This window comes from Podarcis muralis, chromosome 14 (genome assembly GCF_964188315.1).
Source record: "Podarcis muralis chromosome 14, rPodMur119.hap1.1, whole genome shotgun sequence".
Classification (NCBI taxonomy): domain Eukaryota; kingdom Metazoa; phylum Chordata; class Lepidosauria; order Squamata; family Lacertidae; genus Podarcis; species Podarcis muralis.
In genome coordinates this window covers 38,816,965-38,838,718 of record NC_135668.1, presented here as the reverse complement: position 1 = coordinate 38,838,718, position 21,754 = coordinate 38,816,965, and the positions used below count along the sequence as shown (strand labels likewise).

General features: G+C 45.1%; 1 protein-coding gene across 2 annotated transcripts in view; it reads right to left on the bottom strand.

Moving 5' to 3' along the window:
• Positions 1-21,754, bottom strand: part of NTN3 (netrin 3) — a 111,031-nt gene extending 89,277 nt beyond the window's left edge. The window contains exons 1-2 of one of the 2 annotated variants that reach the window (XM_028705689.2): positions 21,667-21,754; positions 21,446-21,534 (exon numbers count right to left, since the gene is read on the bottom strand). The gene's annotated coding sequence lies outside the window, so the exon portion shown is untranslated. Of the gene's footprint in view, positions 1-21,445 lie in introns of both variants that reach the window. The other variant, XM_028705688.2, reaches the window with a different exon arrangement.

Below are 21,754 nucleotides of genomic sequence, written 5' to 3'. Positions count from 1 at the left end.
TTCTTGGCAAATGCCTTCTCCAGAATGACCCTAGAAGCCACTCCTCAGCAGCTGACTCACCTCCTTTCACTCTGGTAGAAGAAGCCACATCAGTCAGAAACCTTTGGGCCCCGGGTCCAGAACTGAGGATCGCATCCAGCTAAGTCCTGTTCAGAGCAAACACACTGGAATTAATGGACCACCATTAGTCACATTCATTAGTTTCAGTGGGTCTACAGTGAACAGGACTAGCATGAGAAACAGTCCAGAGGTTTCAGTGTTATTTTTAATAGGTTGGGAATGGAAGTTAGAAATCAGGGCCTGGGTCAAGGAGCAGCCTACCTGGAACGGAGCGGCTTCCCCTTCCCTTTTGTGTCACCCTCCTATCCCTTTGAGTCAACTTTATAAAAGTTCACTATGGATTTCACTGCATTGTTCAGCAGTGAGACACAAGGATAAGTCCTTCAACCACCACCCAAGCCAGGTCTGAGCCAGAACATCCTTGTTGCAACTATGTTCTACTTTATGTTTTGCAGGCGCAAAGGGAAAGTGAGTCAGATCCTTGGCTCCATCTAGCTCTGCGGTGTCTACACTGATGAAAAGTGACTTTCTAGGCTTTCCGGCAGGGTTCTTTCCCAACTCTACATGAAAATGATGGGGTTTGAATCTGGGATCTTGAAGGGATTGGTTGAATCAAGTCTATTTAAGAGACCATCAAAAAGCTGTGGGTCAGAGCCCTGAAGGAAGGAGTTGTTCAAGATGTCATCGTCAGAGACCCAGGTCGTCATTAGTGTTGTAGACAAGCAGACACTGTAACTATGGTTTATTGAAATAAGTCAGGTTCATTAACAATGGTATGGATTGTTTCAACAAACCATCGTTAACCCCAATGCAGTCTGTCCAGGTTTGGACATTAGCCACAAACTGTGATTAGCTGGAGATGATGTGGATTAGCAAACACTTCCGATTTCTTCATGGCCACGCCAGAGAGGGAACATGAGGACAGGAACCTGAGGCTCATGCACAACGTAAAACTAAGCTATTATAGTCATTGGCACATGTGCCTTCACTATTTATTTTATTTATTAATTCAATTTATATCTTGCACCTTCCTCCGAAAGGAGCCCAGGTTGGCAAACACGTCAAATGCTAAAGCAATACAATTAAAAATTCTAAAAACCAGCAATTTACACACCCACCCCAAAATCCTCCAATATTTGAGGAAAGAAAAATAGTGCACTTGTTGATATTTTAAGTGAATAAGGTTCACTTCAGTTTCCACATGGTCTGGGGTGGCACTCCTTGCTTTAACAAGTTGGTTTTTTTAATGTTTTGGCAATACATTAACTCCAAAAATATACATTTCCTTGAAATCCACCCTGCATCTGCAATCTGGCATCACAGATGTTTATATTTGCATTGCTGCGCAGTTCTTCACAGCTGAAATACTTATTTTTTAAAAAAAACAACACCAATGTTGCAAAGTGCCAAACGTGTTCCAGGCAAGGCAGATTGTACAAAAGGTACACTTGGCAAGCAAATTCCAGTGCAGAGTACAGATTCTCCAGACACCAGCAACAAGCTGGGAGCGGTAGCTAATACCTCAGAAGACTGACTCAGGATTCAAGATGACATTAAAAGATTGGAGGACTGGGCTCAAACCAACAAAATGAATTTCAGTAGGGACAAATGTAAGGCTCTGCACTTGGGCAGGAATAACTAGGTGCACAAATATAGGATGAAAGACATCTGGCTTGACAGCAACACATGTTAAAAGGATCTAGGGGGTCTTAGTGGACCATAAGTTTAATATGAGTCAACAGTGTGATCCAGCAGCAAAAATAAATAAACAGCTGAAGCAATTCCGGGCTGCATCAACAGATCAGGGGAAGAAATAGTACTACACTATTCTGCCTTGGTCAGACCACATCTGGAGTACTGTGTTCAGTTCTGGGTACCACAGTTTAAGAAGGATATTGACAAGCTGGAATGTGTGCAGAGGAGGGCAACCAAGATGATCAGGGGTCTGGGAACAAAGCCTTATGGGGAACAGTTGAGGGAGTTGGGTATGTTTAGCCTGCAGAAAAGAACACTGAGAGGTAATATGATAACCATCTTCAGTATCTGTAATGTTGTCACACAGATGATGGAGCAAGCTTGTTTTCTGCTGATCCAGAGGATAGGACTTGAACTAACAGCTTCAAATCACAGGAAAGGAGATTCTGACTAAACATTAGGAAGAACTTTCTGGCAGGAAGACGGTGGAACGGACTGTCTCAGAAGGTGTTGGACTCTCCTTCATTTTTTAAAGAGATTGGATGGTTACTTGAAAGGGATTCTTTAGTTATAATCCCTCCATTGCAGGGGGTTGGACTGTAGATTCCAATGCAACAGTTCTATGATTCTATAAGCAATCGGGACCTGTGGTGAGAAATAGCTATTCTTCAAACAGGTACTGCTGCTAAGAGGCCAAGATGAATTCTCAATCAACCAGCATTCTTTTTTCAAAAGAAAAAGAAAAAGGGAGGTGTGTTTTTTTATATCCCAAGCTGTAGAAAAGAGTTTGTGGCTGATTATTAATAAAAGATGACAACCCGGACAATAACAAGTGATACCAGCCTAGAGAGATTCCAGATGGAGAAGGCCACTGGGTGACCTCTATGCATCCCAAGTGGATCAGAATTACGCCCTACAACATCATTTCTAATGCTCTCCGAGTGCGATAGCCACGGCCGTCCCCTTTCCTTCCTAGTCAGCTGGGGAGGAAAGTTCAGTTTCCTGTATATTTTCACATCTACCTCTCCCTCCCTGTGTCTCTCTTGGGAGACTCTTTGCCTTATTTGGAAATGACAAGAGGAGGAGGAAAAAAAATCTGGTATCTCCTTTGGCAATGCACCCCTGCTCATCTCCCTCTCCTCCCCCTGGCCCCCTCACAAGTGCAACAGATTAATTTCCAAGAAACATTGCTCGATAGATGCTAACTTGCTCTGCATGGCAGCAGAATTAAATTTACAAAGAGAGCTAAAGCATGGCACTGCGTAGCTGGAAGCCAACCCCTGTCTATCCCAACGGGCTCAACGATTGCCAGAGATGCACTTAACCATCCTTTCAAATACTCTGCTGGGGCAGCAAACATGAGAACTGAAGAGCAGCTGGACGGAGGATGATGAGAAGAGCCTGAGGTCTGTAATGGAGAATTAAGAGATGCCTTTGTGTGTATTATGAAGTCTGGTGGGCATGGCGTAATCGTATACATTACACAGAGTGACCTGAAGATGCTCTTGCCAGGCTGTTTACACACCATACATCTAAAGCACATCTCCCCAACGCCAAAGAACTGGGAACTGTAGTTTACACCCTCACAAAGCTGCAATTCCCAACACCCTTAGCAAATTATTTTGTCTAGTTCTACCAAAATGTACTACCAAATGATTAAGGTACTACCAAAATGATTAAGGTTTTAAATGATAATTTTAGGTTATATTTTAGTGATCAAGATTTATTTATTTAACTGCCGCTATATCTGAATTGTCTCTGTTGTACACAGTTGCAATTCAATGTAGCCCTGTTGTGTTTTATGATTTTCCTGATATTGTAAGTGACCCGGAACTGGTCTGTGACCGTAATAATAAAATTCAATTCAATTCTGTCTAGTTCTCTTTTGAAGTGATCCAAGTTGGCAGCCAAATCCTCTCTTGTTGGATAATGAGAGCAAAACAGAGAGCTGCAATGCTAGAGGCAGACTCTGTGTGCAGGGCAGAGAAGATGCACAGATTCCACCTTCCCCTCTTTACCAGATCCAGGGGCAGAGTTAGAGGCAAGTGCTGGGGGAGTGGAACACTTAGAGAGGGTGTATCTACTGTCACAGGATATCTATTTAACTCTTTGTCTGTTTATTCCTTCTATTTATCAGTTGCTCAATAACAACCATGCTCTTGGAGGTGGGAGGGGGGGAGAGAATGCTAAAAGACGCTTTTAAGACCACAAAATTCACATAAAGTTCTAAAGAGCAGCACTTTCACTAAAAAAAGAAAAAAGAATCCTTATAAATCACAGGAATAAAAAAGATCATGGCAAGCAGCAATTAATACCAGACCTGACAAGTTCCACAGGATTAAGCAATTTCATTAAAACACAGCAGTCATACAAGAGATTAAATACATAGAGTTTAAGACGCTTGTGTGAAAATTAAAAAGTGTCATGCCTGGTGCTGAAAATATATCAATGTAGGCACCCAGAAAGCATTTCTGGAGAGGGCAGTTGACAATGGAGGGGCTACTACTAACAAGTCCCTGTCTCTTGTGGCCACCTGCCGAAACTCAGCTGGAAAAGGCACTCAGAGAAAGGCCTGCATTTATAATTTCTGGACCTGGGAATTGTCGATCTCAGGGGCTGGGATCCCTTTTCAGCCCAAGGGCCACATGGACAACTTCTGGGGGCCACCTGTGGGTGGGGGTAGATGCAAAAGTGGTAAGAGCAGTGGATATGAAGTTTTCCTTTGTACTGTTGGCAAGTTTCTGCACATATTCACACACATATCTTCAATCTTCCAAGCAAGAAGCATCATCAGTTTCCCAGCCAGGCAAAAACAGTCAGGGTACAAAGCGGGGACAGTGATAAATGTGGCCTGGGGAGTGTTTTGAGGGCCACATTCATCCCCTAGGCCTGAGGTCACCCCCCTCCCATGCACCTGATCTATCTGCTCAACAGCCGAAGCAAATAGTACTAATGGTTTGTTTTCACTTGAAAAATAGACGGCGTACTTTTCCTTTTAATATGTGGGGAAATTATTTACATACTCAGCGCCCATCTTGCAAACAGTGTGCATGCAACTGACCGCTATTGTAATGAGATATTTGCATGCAAATTTCTCCTCTAATTTAACAGGGATAGATCATGCATTCAAGTCATATCGCAAAGCCAGGAAATGAACTGACTAGGTAACCAGAAGGCGAAGTATTCAAAAACTGAACGAATGGAGATGTTCTTCCCCTAAAGCACCATTTGGTTCCTGTCCCAGGTAAGCCAGTGCTCTTTAGTCTGCCTTTGGGAGCAATTTTCAAGATGTCTTTTGAAACAAGCTTAGAGCATGAGCATGCACTCCTCTCCCCCTTTCTTCTATAACCATAAATGTCATGGAATGCATTTGATTTGCAGCTATTCTACAGCAGAGGCAACCAGGTCCATGGTGAAATTAAACATTATAGTAAACATTCTTGAGTTTTAAAAGCCCGAGTCTGCAAATGGAATACTTACAAGGAAGCCAGCTGCCCTGAACACAGCGGGACTTACTTCTAAGCAAGCATGCACGGGATTGCACTGTTAAATCCCTAGAGAGCTGAACAGTGCAAGTATAAATATAGTTACTGCAAGGAAGATATACACTCAAACTCTTAAAATAGTCGCCAGCGTTCCATGAGGCTATTTCAGAGTTGGGACTGCAGGGCTTCTCCATCAGCTCTGCGGAAACATCGCCTGCCTCAGGTACTTCCCCTCAACTAGTAGGGAGGTGCCACCAGACCCATAGCAGAGGGAGAGGTGGGGCAGGAAAGACTCTACATTGACTCAGCTGAGAAACCAGCACCTCTTTGGCTCCTCCTCTCATTGAATTCTCTCCATTCCAGGTGTACTCTGTATCTAAGATCTAGGTACTGGAGGTGGGGTTCCTTCTCCCTGCCAATCCTTCTTTCCTTTTGTGCTGTGTCTTTTAGATGGTAAGCCTGATGGCAAGGAGGGACAGTCCTATTAGTGAGATCAGTAAGCTGCTCTGAGGCTCTTTCTGATTTCTCCCCACACTCCCAAGTCTGAAGAGTGGAGAGAAATACCTTTTAATAAATGACCAAACAAAATCTACATATTTCAAAGAGGTTAACCTTCATTGTTTCAGGGCAGAACTTTAACTATCACTCAATTGTTGGGTTCCTGCATCTGTGACTTGGTGACTCCAGCCAGGCCTAGGTGCTAGTGTGCATCTAGCATCCTGGACTCCACATATAGCTGGCTATACTAGAAAGGACCTTATTATTATTATTAAAATATATATCCTCCCCTTTCTCCCAAAGGAGCCCATGTGTCAGGAACATGCCCAGCAGAGGGGAATCTCCAGAGGTTGAGGAACTGGCTGCACCTGAGTCTCCACCACCAGAGGAGGAGGAATTGGCTGCACCTCAGTCACCAAGAAGTAGGAGCAGAGTCGCCAAGAAGCGATTAGAGCAGAGGTGGGACAGCAGGAGGCGGGAGAGGACGTGGCGTATATCTGGCCTTGGGAGGGGTCAGAAGCCAGTTGAGTCAACTGACTCTGACAGCGAAGGATGAGTTGTGGAAGCTTGGACTGCTGTAAGCCTGTTATTGAGAAATAAACCTCAGCTACTTAAACTGCCAGCGTTCCGTGTCTTGTGTGGGAGAAGCGCTAAACCTGACACCACGGCAGCAAACACACAAATTCTAAAGGAATTAAAGCATCTAAAAACAATTCCAATATGGATGCAGACAGAGAAATATCTCTCTTTGTCTCTCCTAGCACAAGGTTCCAGCTCACTGCAACACCAAAAACCTTCTTGTTTCCTCTGCTGGAACTGTAGTTCAATTGTGGAACTGTAGTTCAACTGTAGTTCAATTGTGTTTACATGAGGACTGGGGAATGTTGCAGCCCTCCAGATGTTGCTGAACTACAGCTCCCAATATTAGGCTGTACTGGCTGGGGCAGATGGGAACATCTGAGACAACCCAAGGATCACGTGTCCTGCTTTACATTTTGATCCAGCTGGGGAATGTTTCTACCGTCATTTAACAATTTGCCAAGACCAAAAAAATAAAAATCAGCTGTGGACATGGATAAAACATTCCATGTGTCGCTGGGGGAAAAGGAAAGAAAAAGCACGCACACAACATGGACAAACAGCTAAAAGCAAACTGTGTGGTAGAGAGGGGGACCCACACGGCAAGCCATAGAAATGAGTCTAAAGAGGGCACTACTCAGTATGCAGAAGGCCCCAGTTTCAGGTCCCTGGCACTGGCAGTGAAATGCATCTCAGAAAGTCAGGAAATATCCCTGCCTGAGACCATGGAGAGCTACTGCCCATCAGAGCAGCCAGTCAGGCTAGATATATCAGGCAACTTCACCCGTTGTGTGACAGCAATGCAGGAAACACATAACACACATACAACAAAGACTTAAAGTCCAGAGAGGAGATGGGGAGCCCTCCAGTTACCAGACTCCAACTCCCAGCAGGCTCAGCAGCATGGCCAATCTTTAGGGATGGTCGGGGGTTCAGCAATATCTGGAAGCCCCACAGATTCCCCCTCCCTGGCCTAGAGGAGAAAGCTAAGCAGAAATGTGGGTATGAAATAGACATGCAGCATCCATGGTTCTTAAGCCAAACACAGTCAGGCAACTTTAAAGCCATTGATTCCCAGTTAGAGATAACAGGATTGTGGATTTTTTTAAAAATCAGTCCAGTGTTCTAACCACTGCACTATGCTGCCTGTCAAGCCCTTGTTCTGGGGCAGAAGTGTAGCCATTGCCCGACTGCCCCGAGGGAAGCCACACGTTGTGATGGAGCTGGACTCAAGGCCATACAATGACCCAACTGCTTGCAACACTGATTAGTTGTTTCTAATAAGGAAAGGGCAGATGTGTTCTGCGTGACTTGCCACCGAATCTTTGCTTGCACCACTTTGGCTAAAGCATGAGCCTTGAAAATCTGCCTATTGTATTGATGTAACTTCAACCCAGAGCCTGACCCTATTGTCTTAGAACCTGACTTAAATTAACATCCTCCTCTGCCCACCCTCAGTGGGGAGAGAAATTAGCATCTTCTGAAAAAGAGGCCAGATTTCTTGACTTACAAAACACAATGGAAAGAAATCAGAATCAGCACAAAGGCGTTGGAGAGAGAGAAAGCTGCATCAGAAAGGGCTGTCAATGCTCAGTCCACTTGCCATTCTGTGCTTTATCTTGGAAGGAGCAACTTTTTCTTCCTTAAAGCCACAATTCAGCTGCAGCTCCCATTCATTCAGCAGGGTTCAACCAGCGAGGACCTTGCCAAGGAATCAAGCCTTTAGCTGCGTGCTTCTGTAGCAGCAGCAACAACACAGGCAGGCACAAACCCACAGCACTCATCTGCTGCAAACCACAATAGCTGTCATGAATCCGGGGCCTACTGACTCAAGTTTTGCTCACCAGAATGGAAGGCAAAAACACCTCCATATATGGTTCAGTGTGATATGATTTATCTGCCCTTAATGCTTATGGGGACCCACCACTGCGCTGCTGAGACTGACTTTTGACGCCCCCTCCTTCAGGCACAATCCTTGTTTACTCAGGTCACCCAATCCACAATCCAGTTTTTCTTCTGGAGAGCTCAGGAATTAAGGTAGTTCGTTAAAGCTGGAAAAGGAGATGAGTGTTGGTATTTGGCTAGTAGCACCTTAAAGACCAACTAAGTTAGTTCTTGGTATGAGCTTTCGTGTGCATGCACACTTCTTCAGAGCAGTATCTGAAGAAGTGTGCATGCACACGAAAGCTCATACCAAGAACTAACTTAGTTGGTCTTTAAGGTGCTACTGGAAGGAATTTTTTTGTTTTGACTATGGCAGACCAACACGGCTACCTATCTGTAACTGGTATTTGGCTAGTCAAAGAAGAAGGAAGAAGAACACTCCTGGTCAATTAAGAGCATAATAACAGCCCTGCTGGATCAGACCAATGCTCACTCTAGTCCAGCATCTTGTTCTCACAGCAGCTAGCCAGGTGAGCCTGTGGGAAACACGCAAGCAGAATCCAACCACAAGTGCACCATCCCTTCCTGCGGTTTCCAGTAACTTGTACTCAGAAGCCTCTGACTGTGGAGGCAGAGAACAGCCCCCACCATGGCTAGTAGCCATTGACAGACGTATCCTTCAGGAATTCATCTAATCCTATATCAAAGCCATTCCAATGGTGACAATAACTGCCTCCCGAAGGGGTGAGATCACTGGTCAAATCTTGTCCAATGGCATACCCTCCAAACTTTTACATAGGAAAACAGGCAGACGGATGCAGCATTCATCTCCTATCACACGCACAACATATGCTCAACCTACACTTGTACCACTTTCACAGTCATGGTGTCCCTCCCCCCAAAGAATCCTGGGAACTGTAGTTTGTTAGGGGTGCTGGGAATTGTAGTTCTGCAACCCCTCTCTGCACCCTTAACAAAACACAGGTGCCAGGATTCTTTGGGGAGAAGCCATGACTGTTAAAGTGGTGTAAGAGTGCTTTAAATCTATGGCGTGGATGGGATCTTATTCTCATGCTAAGGATCACTTCCCAGTCCCCATCCCCTCCAGAATTACGCGTTACTCTGTGGCATGTGCTATTCATTTACACTGCAGACATAAAAGTCAAAAAGTTGTTAGTTCTTTGGGGTACAGGTGTGCTAGGAAAACATCATTCTTCTGCAAGAGGTGTGGGGAACTCCAGATGTTGCTCAGCTAAGCATGGGCAATGGCCAGGGCTGGTGGGAATTCTAGTTCAGCAACATCAGGAGGGCCAAGGGAGCCCTGTACTGTCCTACAATTGGCACCAACAACTAGGGTGACAGGACCTATTTTCTGTCTAGGGCTCAATTCCCTTGGGGGGAATCTATTTGGAATCCGTTGGGGTGCATGGGGTCAAAGGCAAAAGCTTAGCAGCCCTCCTTCTCCTCCTCTCTCTGCCTTCCAGCCCCACCCCAACGTAACCCTCCTTTTCCTTTCTGATCATTTCCAAAAGTCCTGTTTATTGAGCATTTATCTTGATTTGTTTGCACAAATATCACATTCACCCAATACATTCAAAGCACATGCCTTCCCTCAAGGAATCCTGGGAGCTGCAGGATTCTTAAGGGCACTTGGAATTGCGTGTCTGTGAGGGGAAACTACAGTTCCCAGCATTCATTTTGGGAAGCCATGTATTTTTAAATGTGCTTTAAGCATATGGTGTATGTACGGTATGGATGTGACCTTCGTGCAAACAAATTAGGGGGAGGTTAAACAGTGTCAGCCATTTACAGAGCATCCATTATGATCTGGTCTGCGGGGAAGTTGTATGACATTGCATCAAAAAAATTAGCCCACACTTTCCAGTGCATTTTCCTATCACTTTGCTTATCACAAAAAGTACAAGTATGGTAGCAAAGTAGGGGGGAGGGTTGTGCAAGAGACCAAATCAGCTTCAATTGCATGAAAAGAATTTGCTGGTATAGGACTGAATCCCACCTGAAATTAGCAGCAGTCTGAAAGCACCTTCTTCCTCTTTCAGCTGCCCACTTTCCCGCCATTTCCTCTCTCCTTGCCACCCGCAGAAAATTAAATCAAGGGCTGCTTGAAATTAGGCTGTGGGCTCATTGAGCTTCGTATATGTCCCCCACCACAAACAGAACAGATGAGGCAGTAGTTCTGGCTCCTAGATGCTTTTGGTTACCATTATGATTCACCCCCCAAAACACACACACTGAAGCTGGCTTATGTAGAATTTGAGACCCGGTGTATCTAAATTTAGTAAAACTTGTTAGTAACATCTAGGGCCTGTATTTCATGTCGTGCAGCTAAACCTACATTTATGCAGAGTCAGTGATTTGGGGTAGAAAATTTTCCAAGGAAGCTTGTCAAGAAATGGAAAACGTTTTCACTGGGGAATTTCCCCCATTTGAGAAGTGCATTATTTCATAAGATTAGTTAGTAACCTAATGAAGGATTACAAGTCAAAATGGGCAACGGGAATAGAAACCATACCAGTCAAATCAAAAATCAAAGTTGTAATTGGTTTTCACGTGGGTTTTTTTCACGGGGTTATTCCGAAGGGAAACATTTATTTATAGGCTTCACCCTTCAGGCATGCTAAAAATTAGTATGTTTAACAGTTGTCACTGGATTCAATTTATTTCTTAAATTCCAAATAACTGTGAGGGAAGTCTGTGCTATTGAGTTGTCACATCTAAAAATATTTTAAAAGATTCCAAGAAAAACAATTTACAACTGAAGTCTGAATTTGTCTGAATATAATGTTTAAAATCGCACTCATCCACTCTTCCATTCTGAACAGAGTGCAACAGTTGCTGATGTAGGTGCCTTTTCCCCATGGATTCGTTGAGGGGAGTGCGCTCACCATACTGTTTTGTGGTCCTCTCTTTTTTCTGCCATTTTGTTATGGCAGCCATTTTGTCTTACATCACACCTCGTGGCAGCCATTTTGAGACTGGTGCCCACGGAACTCTCTCAACATTCCAGATGTGCCCACTGGCCCAGAAAGGTTGGTGACCCCTGGTATGGAACATTGAAATGACACAGTTCCTACCAAAATGATGGACATTTTTGCTGCAACTCCACATGGCAATATGGGGGGGGGGGGGCAGTGCCATATAAATGTATGGCGCCTCCCTAAACCTGTGCTCTCTCTGTTTTACCAATGCATACATAGTCACCATATCATGTAGGAAGCAAGCCGAGGGAGGTCTTGCAGGAAGTGAGTTCCACAATCTGTGGCACGTAATATACCAAGTACAAGACGACCCACCCACAGGAGGAATGTGGAACAGGACCTCTCCCAAATATGACTGCACATAGGCAGGTTCATATGGGAACCCTTCAAATATCCATTTCCCAAACTATTTAGGACTCCTCCAGATAACCTGGAGTTTTCATTGCGCATCCATCCCAATTTCCTTGCACAAAGCTTCTTCAGAGGTTAGACTGTGTCGGCCTTTACTGAGTATTCAATAAGCTTCATCCTGATTTGTTTGCAGGTATTTACATGCCTTCTCAATAATCATTTATTCAGGTCACACTTCTCAGTGCATTTCTCACTTTCCTAACCACAAAAACCCACTTTTTGAAAGTGGATTTGTTGAGCTAGGGCAATATATTTCACAGAGAAGCCTTTGGCCCTCCAGATGTTGCTGAATGACAAAACCCATCATCCCTGTCTAGGCTTGCTGGGGCTGATGGGAGTTGTAGTTCAGCAACATCTGGAGGACCAAAGGTTCCTCACACGTGGGCTATGGTGACAGAGTAATCCACTTTAACTGTGCAAACATTTCAGGCAGCCGTTGCACAGGTGCAGATGACAGCCTTAGTGCAGAGAAACAACTCAGGCAATGGCCATTGAGTGAAGACATGCCCACCTCATCTCTGGTGTGTATGGCAATGTAAGAAAGCAGCTTGAAACGCAGAGCAGGTGGGGAGGAACAACTTTGCTGTGCTTCAAGCCACTACTGCATCTGTACCCTCAGACAGCAAGCAAGGAGGCTTTCCATTCCCTTGATCATCTGCATTAGCCTAGAAATGATGAAGGGCGCAATGCAGGATGTGGCTTTTCAAAAGAGGATGTTTTTCAGATCTAAGCCCTGCTGCAGTTTGCGGACCAAGGTGCTTAGCAGTCCAAAGGCAGCCCACCTTGGCGATTAGGTACCTTTAAGAAACCTGGTCTGGAATGGCACATCCACCCCAGCCGTAAGCCCTTTATTAACATTTAATAGCATCCAACTTGTTGCTTTACAGGACCTTAATCCCTGCCTAGGCATCCTAAACCCCTTCACACATTCCTGCTGCATTGTCTGGCTGCCTCACGTGTTCTGGGGAATAGCACTTGGTATGCAAAGAGCTTTATTACCACTGATCTGATTCCACATGGCGTGGCTGCATGTGAGGTTTGTTGGGGGGGGTGTCTTGTTTTAAACACAGCCCTACAAAACTCCTGTAGTGGTTTGCCCTACCGTCCCAATCTTGGAACAAAGCAATTTGCTTTATAAGAAAGCCCTATCGTGGGGATAGGGTTGTTTGTTTGTTTGTTTGTTTGTTTGTTTGTTTGTTTGTTTTGAAGAGGAACAGGATTAATGTTTTGCAAGTTTTCAAAAAGGCCGTGCAGCAAACCTTATTTGCAGAACACAGCAGCACTGAGCTGGTAGACAGAGACAAATGCTCATATGATGCAGTCCAGTTCTTGGCAACGGATATCACTTAAACTATACTGCTAAGCTTTATGTTGTGTCTGAATGCCAGCCAAGACTGTAATATCCAGAATATATTTCACAGAGAAATCATGCACTTTTTTTACACCCCCCCCCCAAAAAAAAACCAACTTTAGCAGAGAGATTTGTTAAGTGCTGCAGAATCTGGGAATGGTCCCTTATCCACAAAATTCTACACAGTTTTAGGGGGTGGGGAGCAAAGGACAAAGTATCTCTGAGCACATACAGAGTCCCTTCCTATCCCACACCATGCAACTAGCATCCACCGCCTCAGGCATTTTAATAGCAGAGATGGGGAAACCTCTGGTCCTCCACATGTTACAGGACTCCAACTCTCATTGGCTGGGGCTTATGGGAGCTAGAGTTTTTAATTTTATTTATGATTTCTGTAAACTTATCAACATGTTGATTTTTTTTAAATGTAAGCTGCTCTGAAGTCCTCCCTGATGAACAGCAGGATCCCAAAACACCAAATGAGCAAATAAAAACTATCTGGTGCGCCATAGGTTCTACATTTGTTGATTCACCAAACCTGTGACTCTCCAGATGTTGGTGAACTACAACACCCATCATTACTGCCCATTGGCCATGTTGGCTGTTCAGCCATATCTGGAAGGACACAGGTTAGTCATTGGGCTTCCAGGTATGACTGTGAAATTCCCTAATGGGACTGTCCCCTCCTTGTGCCCCCCCCATCCCACCTAGCAAGTCTACAGTGGTACCTCGGGTTAAGTACTTAATTCGTTCTGGAGGTCTGTTCTTAACCTGAAACTGTTCTTAACCTGAAGCACCACTTTAGCTAATGGGACCTCCTCCTGCTGCCGTGCCGCCGGAGCACGATTTCTGTTCTCATCCTGAAGCAAAGTTCTTAACCAGAGGTACTATTTTTGGGTTAGCAGAGTCTGTAACCTGAAGCGTATGTAACCTGAAGCGTATGTAACCTGAGGTACCACTGTATTGACTTACCGTAAGTCTAATCTTAAAGTCTATTGACTCCCTCTGTTCTATAAAAGCAGCACTACAGGAAAACCTCAAATCTGCCTGCAAACCTCCTTGAACAACCCACTTAACAGGTGCAGTCCCTGGGTGGACCTCTGTGTGTCCACCAACATCACACCTGGCACATACCTGAGCAGCCCTATTATCTGGGGATGCGGGGGACACAATGTGGATTTCTGTGTTTAAAGGGCTGTCACACGGATGATGGAGCAAGCTTGTTTTCTGCCACTTCCTCACATACATACATGCATAATTTTATTTTTATCCAACCTTTCCACAGTTCAAACCATGCTGAAGGCGGCTTGCAACATGAAAAATGCACGTAACTGCAACATAACAAAAGTAGTCATAAACTATAAATAAAACATTGTAAAAAAAAAAAAGCAGCACGAAACTGAACAATATCCGCATAAATCACAATATCTAAAATAAAGATACAAAAAACCCAGCAGCAATAACCCCCCAAGAAAAACCTAAGAGCTTGTTCAGCAGCCTCAATTTTTGTAGCTGGAGTCAGTCAGGGCCCCATCCTCCCAGGCTTGCCTCCTTGTGCCAAGGATGCATATGTCTCATGGACTTTGCATCTGCTAACAGTTCTGAAACAAAACAAAAAAAATTCCTTCCAGTAGCACCTTAAAGACCAACTAAGTTAGTTCTTGGTATGAGCTTTCGTGTGCATGCATCCCTAACCCCCACCCCACTGGATCCAGTTTCTGAAGTACTACTTAAGACTAAAGCATCTCTGAGCGCCAACAGAGTGTTTTTAGCCTAACACCATGCAATTACAACCAGCCTCATATAGCCCATTGGCTCCCTCTGTTTTAAGAAAGACATATTGCAGGGAAACAGCCAATCTCAAATCAGCCAGTGAACTGACTACCTGTTTATCAGGCTCAATGCCTTTGTTGACGTTCACATGCCAGCTCCTGCACAGTGTCCACAAAAATTGCACCAAACATGTCTTGCAGGCTGTACACAACTGCATCCTTATACTGAGTCACGTCCATCTAGCTCAATAGTGTCTACACTGACTGGCAGTGGCTTTTTCCAGGGCTTTAAGCAAGAAGAGTCTTTCCCCAGCCTAACTCAGAGATGCCCGGAATTGAGTCTGGGACCATCTGCATGCAAAGCATGTGCTCCACCACTGAGCTACAGCCCTTTCCCCTAAGTGCTTATCTTTGTCAGATGAATCAGCACCTGGATTAGTGCCAGGGGGCCTTTTCCATCCACTTATCTCGCTTCCAGATGCAAGGACAACTGCAACAGATGCTAGCTCAGGTGGTGGATGCATCGCCAAGGGCTCGCTTGCCTCTCTCAGGGACAAAGTAGATATTACTTTAATTGCATGGCTGGCAGCTACATCTGGGTTTTGTTTTTGTTTTCTAAACCCAGATGTGTTACTAAAAGGTGTTGGTACTAGTATATAAAGCCCTTAATAGCGTGGGACCAGTTTACTTGCAAGATTGCCTTACCCCATACGCGGCCACTCAACCACTTCAATCTGCAGCGCTGGCACCGTTACAAGTTTCACATGATCCTTGTTCTGTACTTGCAAGAAATCAATCTTTTAGTGTTGGTAGAACCCACACTTTGGAACTCCTTGCCTATTGACATCAGGCAGCTGCCTTTGCTGCACTCTTCTCAGCACCTGCTTAAAACACTTTTGTTTAGGCAACCCTATCCTGAGATGTGGAATTTGACATGTGTTTTTAAAGGTAAAGGGACCTCTGACCATTAGGTCAAGTCATGACCGACTCTGGGGTTGCGGCGCTCATCTTGCTTTATTGGCCGAGGGAGCCAGCTTAGAGCTTCCGGGTCATGTGGCCAGCATGACTAAGCCACTTCTGGCGAACCAGAGCAGCGTACAGAAACGCCGTTTACCTTCCCGCCGGAGCGGTACCTATTTACCTACTTGCACTTTGATGTGCTTTTGAACTGCTAGGTTGGCAGGAGCTGGGACCGAGCAACGGGAGCTCACATCATCGTGGGGATTTGAACCACAACCTTCTGATCAGCAAGTCCTAGGCTCTGTGGTTTAACCCACAGCGCCACCTGCATCCTGCTAATTTAAATAAACTTTTGAATGTTTTAAAATATAGACAACTCCCCGTTTGTGCGGGGGTTGCGTTCCAGGTCATTGCACATGTCAGCGGTCACATATAAGCCCATTCTGATCCATCCCCTTCCGGGGCCACAAACGCCACACATGTCAGCGGTTGCACATCAATGGGACACACACAAAATTGTCACCGCCTGCACCTGTTTTTACTGTGTTTTAGTGATCTCTCTCTCACACACATATAACCACGTAGGGGATTCATCGCAATCATGCAGTATATTAATTTTGTTAAATAAAATAAAATGCATATTTGTTTTTTAAAAAAATAGTACTAGGTACAGAAGACCAAAATCTTCCCCGGGACCACAGATCATGGAGAAAGAAGTTGGAGTCCAACATCATCTGAAGGACCGCAGATTTCTCACCCCAGCTGCAAAATGTCCACCTTAAAATGTTAATGTGTGAAGATTTTGCTCTCTATTTCAATAACCGCCATTGTTCACACTATTAGGAAGAGGACTGGTCTCTGTCCCTGAACATTCCCAGTCCTAACTGGATATTATGCTTGGTAGCTCTTCCACAGAATGACAGCCCTTCCGAAAAGGGCAACCCAGAGGGTCCATTTTCTCATTTCGGAGCACCCCCTTTTGCATCTCACAACTTCTCCCCCTCTCCAAACTGTTAACACATTTCAGAACTGGGGAGAGAGTTCAGCACTCCCTGGCAAATCTGAGAGTGTCACTTCTCAAATGAGGCAAACAGGTTGTGATGAGCCTTCCCAATAAAGTCTTTGGGAATAAGCAATGAAATCAGTCCGCAATAATAATTATGAGAAACACATGGTAAGAAGAGGGGTGATTATGTTCAACTGGTACTTGCTGCCAGCAGGCACACATCACAAATTATCCCAAAAGGTGGCACTAGCAGTATCAGAAGCTGGAGCTCAGCTTCAATCTGCTTCAGCAGGGACCCTGAGAACCTAACAAGAGCCAAAGGTCCATGTAATCCATAGGAAACACAGGAAGCTGCCTAATACCAAGTCAGACCACTGGTCCATCTCACTCAGGGTCATCTACACTGACTTGCAGCAGTTCTCCAGGGTTTCAGGCAGGGATCGATTGTCTCCCAGCCCAACTCAGAGATGGTGGGGATTGAACCTGTAACCTTGTGCACGGAAGACAGATGTGCTACCATTGAGCCATGGCCCTATCCCCTCTCACAGTGGCCAACCAGACTGGAGAAGCTCCATCTGAAGGGACCTTGTAAAAGGACTGCTATTTGGGGCAGGTGGAGTTGAGGCTTCCTAGGATGCCATCTGCTCTCATCTAGACAACCTGCCCCTAAGCCTACAAGCTCTTGAGGATAGGTTTCCTGTTTGTGGGAGAAATGCACTCAGCACATGCTCAGAAGTACCTCAGTTACTGCATTGGTAGCCCCAGGGCTGAACCCTGGCTTACATTAAACCTTGCTGACTGCATTTTGAGGCAGGCAGGGAGAAGCTCCAGTCTCCAAAGCAGCGCAAGCCCATTTGGCGATGGCTAGCAAGGGGATGGAGAACGTTTTGACCAGCAGAATGATGAGGCTGAGTTCAGGGGATCTAAAACCCTTCCCTGCCACAAGGAGACATGAGGTGGAGCAATGTATTAGCTCCTTTGTGTTGTTGTGCACCAGCACACCTCCGCTGCAAACTTTTTCTCATTTTCTCATCCCAGCACAAGTTTCCAGGAACTCTGCAAGACTTCCTTCCTTTGCTCTGCCTGCAGAACGTATGGGTTTCCTCTTCCCATAATAAAGGCAAAACATTTTTGTTTTAGGGGCAGGGTTTGTGCCTTTGTCTTTTTCTCTTCAGCTGAGCCAAATCTGCTAACATCTGGCTATCTTTGTACTTTGATAAGTACAGTAAGTTTTTAATTTTCATCTGCTGAATGCTGGCGGGTGGATGGGTGTGGATTCATAAAGAACGATGGGGTAACAGGGAGGAACATGTGCAGAGAGGATCTTCATTAATGATCCATCCTTTGCAGTTCTGAAAAATGCATCAGGGCTTTTTTCAAAAAAGAGGCCTGTGAGGGGTGTGGCCTGGGGGAAGAGGGTGGAGCCTGGGGGAAGAGGGTGTGGCCTGGGGGAGTACCAAGGGCCAGGCAAATGGGACTGGAGGGCTGCATTTGGCTCCCATTCCTGACCTAACCGCACCATGCTTCACCTCTTCCTCCATGGTTTAGAAGTTAGAGCTCAAAACTGGGCAACTCATCTCCCATGCATGTGAATGCAAATACATGCACACTCAAGAACATTAAGATGCCACATATCTTGGGTTCTGGCCAACTAGGTAAAGGTAAAGGGACCCCTGACCATTAGGTCCAGTCGTGGCCAACTCTGGGCTTGCGGCGCTCATCTCGCTTTAGTGGCCGAGGGAGCCGGTGTACAGCTTCCGGGTCATGTGCCCAGCATTACTAAGCCGCTTCTGGCAAACCAGAGCAGCGCACGGAAATGCCATTTACCTTCCCGCCAGAGCGGTACCTATTTATCTACTTGCACTTTGATGTGCTTTCGAACTGCTAGGTTGGCAGGAGCAGGGACCGAGCAACGGGAGCTCACCCTGTCGCAGGGATTCAAACCACCGACCTTCTGATCGGCAAGTCCTAGGCTCTGTGGTTTAACCCACAGCGCCACCCGCGTCCTGTGCAGCCAACTAACTTTTACTCAAAATAGACCCACTGAAAATAACAGCCAAGCTAAGTTAGGGCTATTAATTTCAGTGGGTCTACTCTGTTAGTTAATACAAGCCCGTTTCATTTCAAATGCTGGAGAACCTGATTTTCAAACATTGAGGAACAGTCTGTAGGATGGTTTTCTTCTTCTTCTAACATCTCTTTGAGCTAAAGAACACCCCTTCTTGTCTTTTGAAACCACACAGGACAGGCTACTGAGTAAATAAGAACAGGAAGACTGCTAGTCTACCTTTCAGGGATGTTGTGAGGGCAAACACAATGGTGCTCGTATAGCACTTCTGCCAATTAATAGCAGCATCTTGGGGATGGAGGGAGAAAACCATTGGCAAGAGCATTCGCCTTGCTGAGGGGTTCATTACTCTAAAGAACGATACTCAACATGAAATGCAAAATAATAAATAAAGTGAATGCAGCTGCACTGGTCCAGAAGAAAAAAAGACCAAAACCAACGATTGAGTAATACCTTTAATCAGACCAACCAAAATGTCATGAAATAGCAAGCACATGCTCTCCAGAATTCTGTATAAGGCTTTCACCCCAGACACAATTTCAGAATAACATATGAATCCGAGCGCACTACAATCACAGAGAGAGAAAACAGAGCCTCTTCACAAAACGCTTCATTTGTAGAATTCACTGCCATAGAACGTTATGGCAGCAATTGACTTAGAGTGCTTTAGAAGGTGACAAATTCATGTTCCACCCCAAAAAACAAAACTATTAACCATGATGGCTATATGGAACCTCCATTATCAGAGGTAGTCTCTCTGTGAATACTGGATGGTGAGAAACAAGGGAGGGATAGCTTTTTGATGTCCTTAGTAGCTTCTCAGAGCCCTCTGGCTGGACACTCCGGCCAATGGGATGCTGAATGGCATGAATTCTTGGTCTAGCCCAGGAAGGCTCTTCTTATGTTCCTTATTCAAAGAATGGCAGTATTTTTAAAAAAAATTAAGTCTTACATGCAGGCTTCATATGCCAGAACAGCAGATACTCTATTTGGGATGGGTGTGTGTGTGTGTGCGCGCACATAGCTTCAGATGATGCCTTAACTCTTAAAAAGAAAAGAAATAATTCTGCCAGCTTTCTGGTGCCAAAACACACATGCTAGCAGTTGCTTATTAAATCAGCACTTCACTTCATCTGGGAACAGTTTTAGAGAGGAGAAATCTCTAAAGCGTTAAGCAGCAGAGGGAAGTGGGTGGGTGGGGGGCAAGAAATCCAGTAGCCACTGGCAAAAAAAACCACAACTCCCTCCCTCCCACACATACTTTGAGATGCACACCCCAAACATTGGGATCTGAATACAGAGGGTTAGACGGACATCCCTTAAAGGGCTGCCTGACCCACCTGCTTCAGGTTGAACTGGAGTTCACCCAGTCGATACAGAAGAAAGCTGAGAAGTAGACAGTCTCTGCAGAGTGGTGGATAACGAAATTACAGCTGAAGCACCAGAATGCCAGGAAGCCAAAGGGGGGGGGGGGAGCTCCAAAGTGACTATTCTCTGGGAAATATATGGGATGGGTATTGTTCGGAGCAAAAGGGTACCTCTTAGGCACTATCTACCAACTACTGTATGTCTCCAGGAGAAATTGATGGAGCTCGCACAAAAAATCCACAAGCCCTCTCGCCCAAGCCTTTATCCCTGATGTGTGATGTCAGGGATGGGCTTTTCAAAAGACATCTGGCAACCCTGCACAAATCCCACTTTGCAAACACAAAGTCAAAATTGGCATATTTGAAGGTACCTCAGAGGTCATTTAGGCTGACCCCTTGCCTGTGCAGGAAAGTTGGTGCTACAACAACCCTGAGAGGCAGCTATCCAATCTCTGCTTAAAAAGAAAAAGTTCTAAGGAAAGAGTCTGCCACCTTCTTATACACAATCTTGTAACACATCTGTCCCAGGATTCTGTCTCTAATGTCCATGTAAAATTATGCCCTGCTCAGTCTCGAGGTCTAACCAACTCCTGTACCGTCTTACAGCTGTTGAAAGCCAGAACACGCACTCTCTTCCCACCTGCCTTCCTGGACCCATTATTCTGAACACACCCACCTCTTCTTCCACTTCTCTCCCTCATCTCCTGAAGTTTATTCCAGAATGAACCAGCCGATCTTCCTACAACCATGTTCAAGGACCCCCCTGGCTCTCCCTTATATAAAAACTGTCCATCAAACTGAGCAGCGGGACAGTTATTTTAGTCGACAAATTGCTTAAAGGTGCCAATTTGTTATATAATACTAACTTTCTCACACACGCCATAGGGACCAAGAGTTAGTGCAGGATTTATCAAATGGAAAGGGTTTTAAAAGTTCTGTCCCTTGATTGAAATTCCAAGAAGAAGCTCTGAAAGGATTAAACAGGAAATAAAAAGGAAAGGTGGAAGGGGAGAGAGAAAAAAATAGATGGAAAGAAAAATAAAAAGTCCCATTAAATACTATTTACCTTGGACAGGGCTGAATTAGCAGAGGGTGTGTGTAAAAGCCGATTCTTAATCTATTCAGTAAGCAAAAATGGAAAGAGAGATTTTTCTCCCCCACTTCCAAATACAAATAGGCAAAGAAAGAAAGAAAGAAAGAAAGAAAGAAAGAAAGAAAGAAAGAAAGAAAGAAAGAAATTTTTTTTTTGCCTTTTAAAAGACAATAAACATTTAGCACTGCAGGGCGGGTGGGGAGGGAGAACAACTTACTGCGACAAGAACAGGTAGAAAGTTCCACTCCAACGCCCAGCGGAGAGATGTCAGCGGAGTGTAAATTCCAGACACCCAAATCGTCTTGGCTAAGAAAAGGAAAATAAAGAGTTTGGAACTCTGGAGAGAGAAATTCTGCTGGTGCAGCTGGTTGCAACAGCACACGCACACACAAAAAGGTGGTGGAGGGGGTAGGATCCACAAAGCCAGCCCCCACCCACCCCAAAGTCAGCGTGGTTGCTGCTTCAGCGGCTCAGGGCGACTCTGGGTTCTTCGCCCACTGCCACCCGGCTGCTGCTGCTGCTGCGT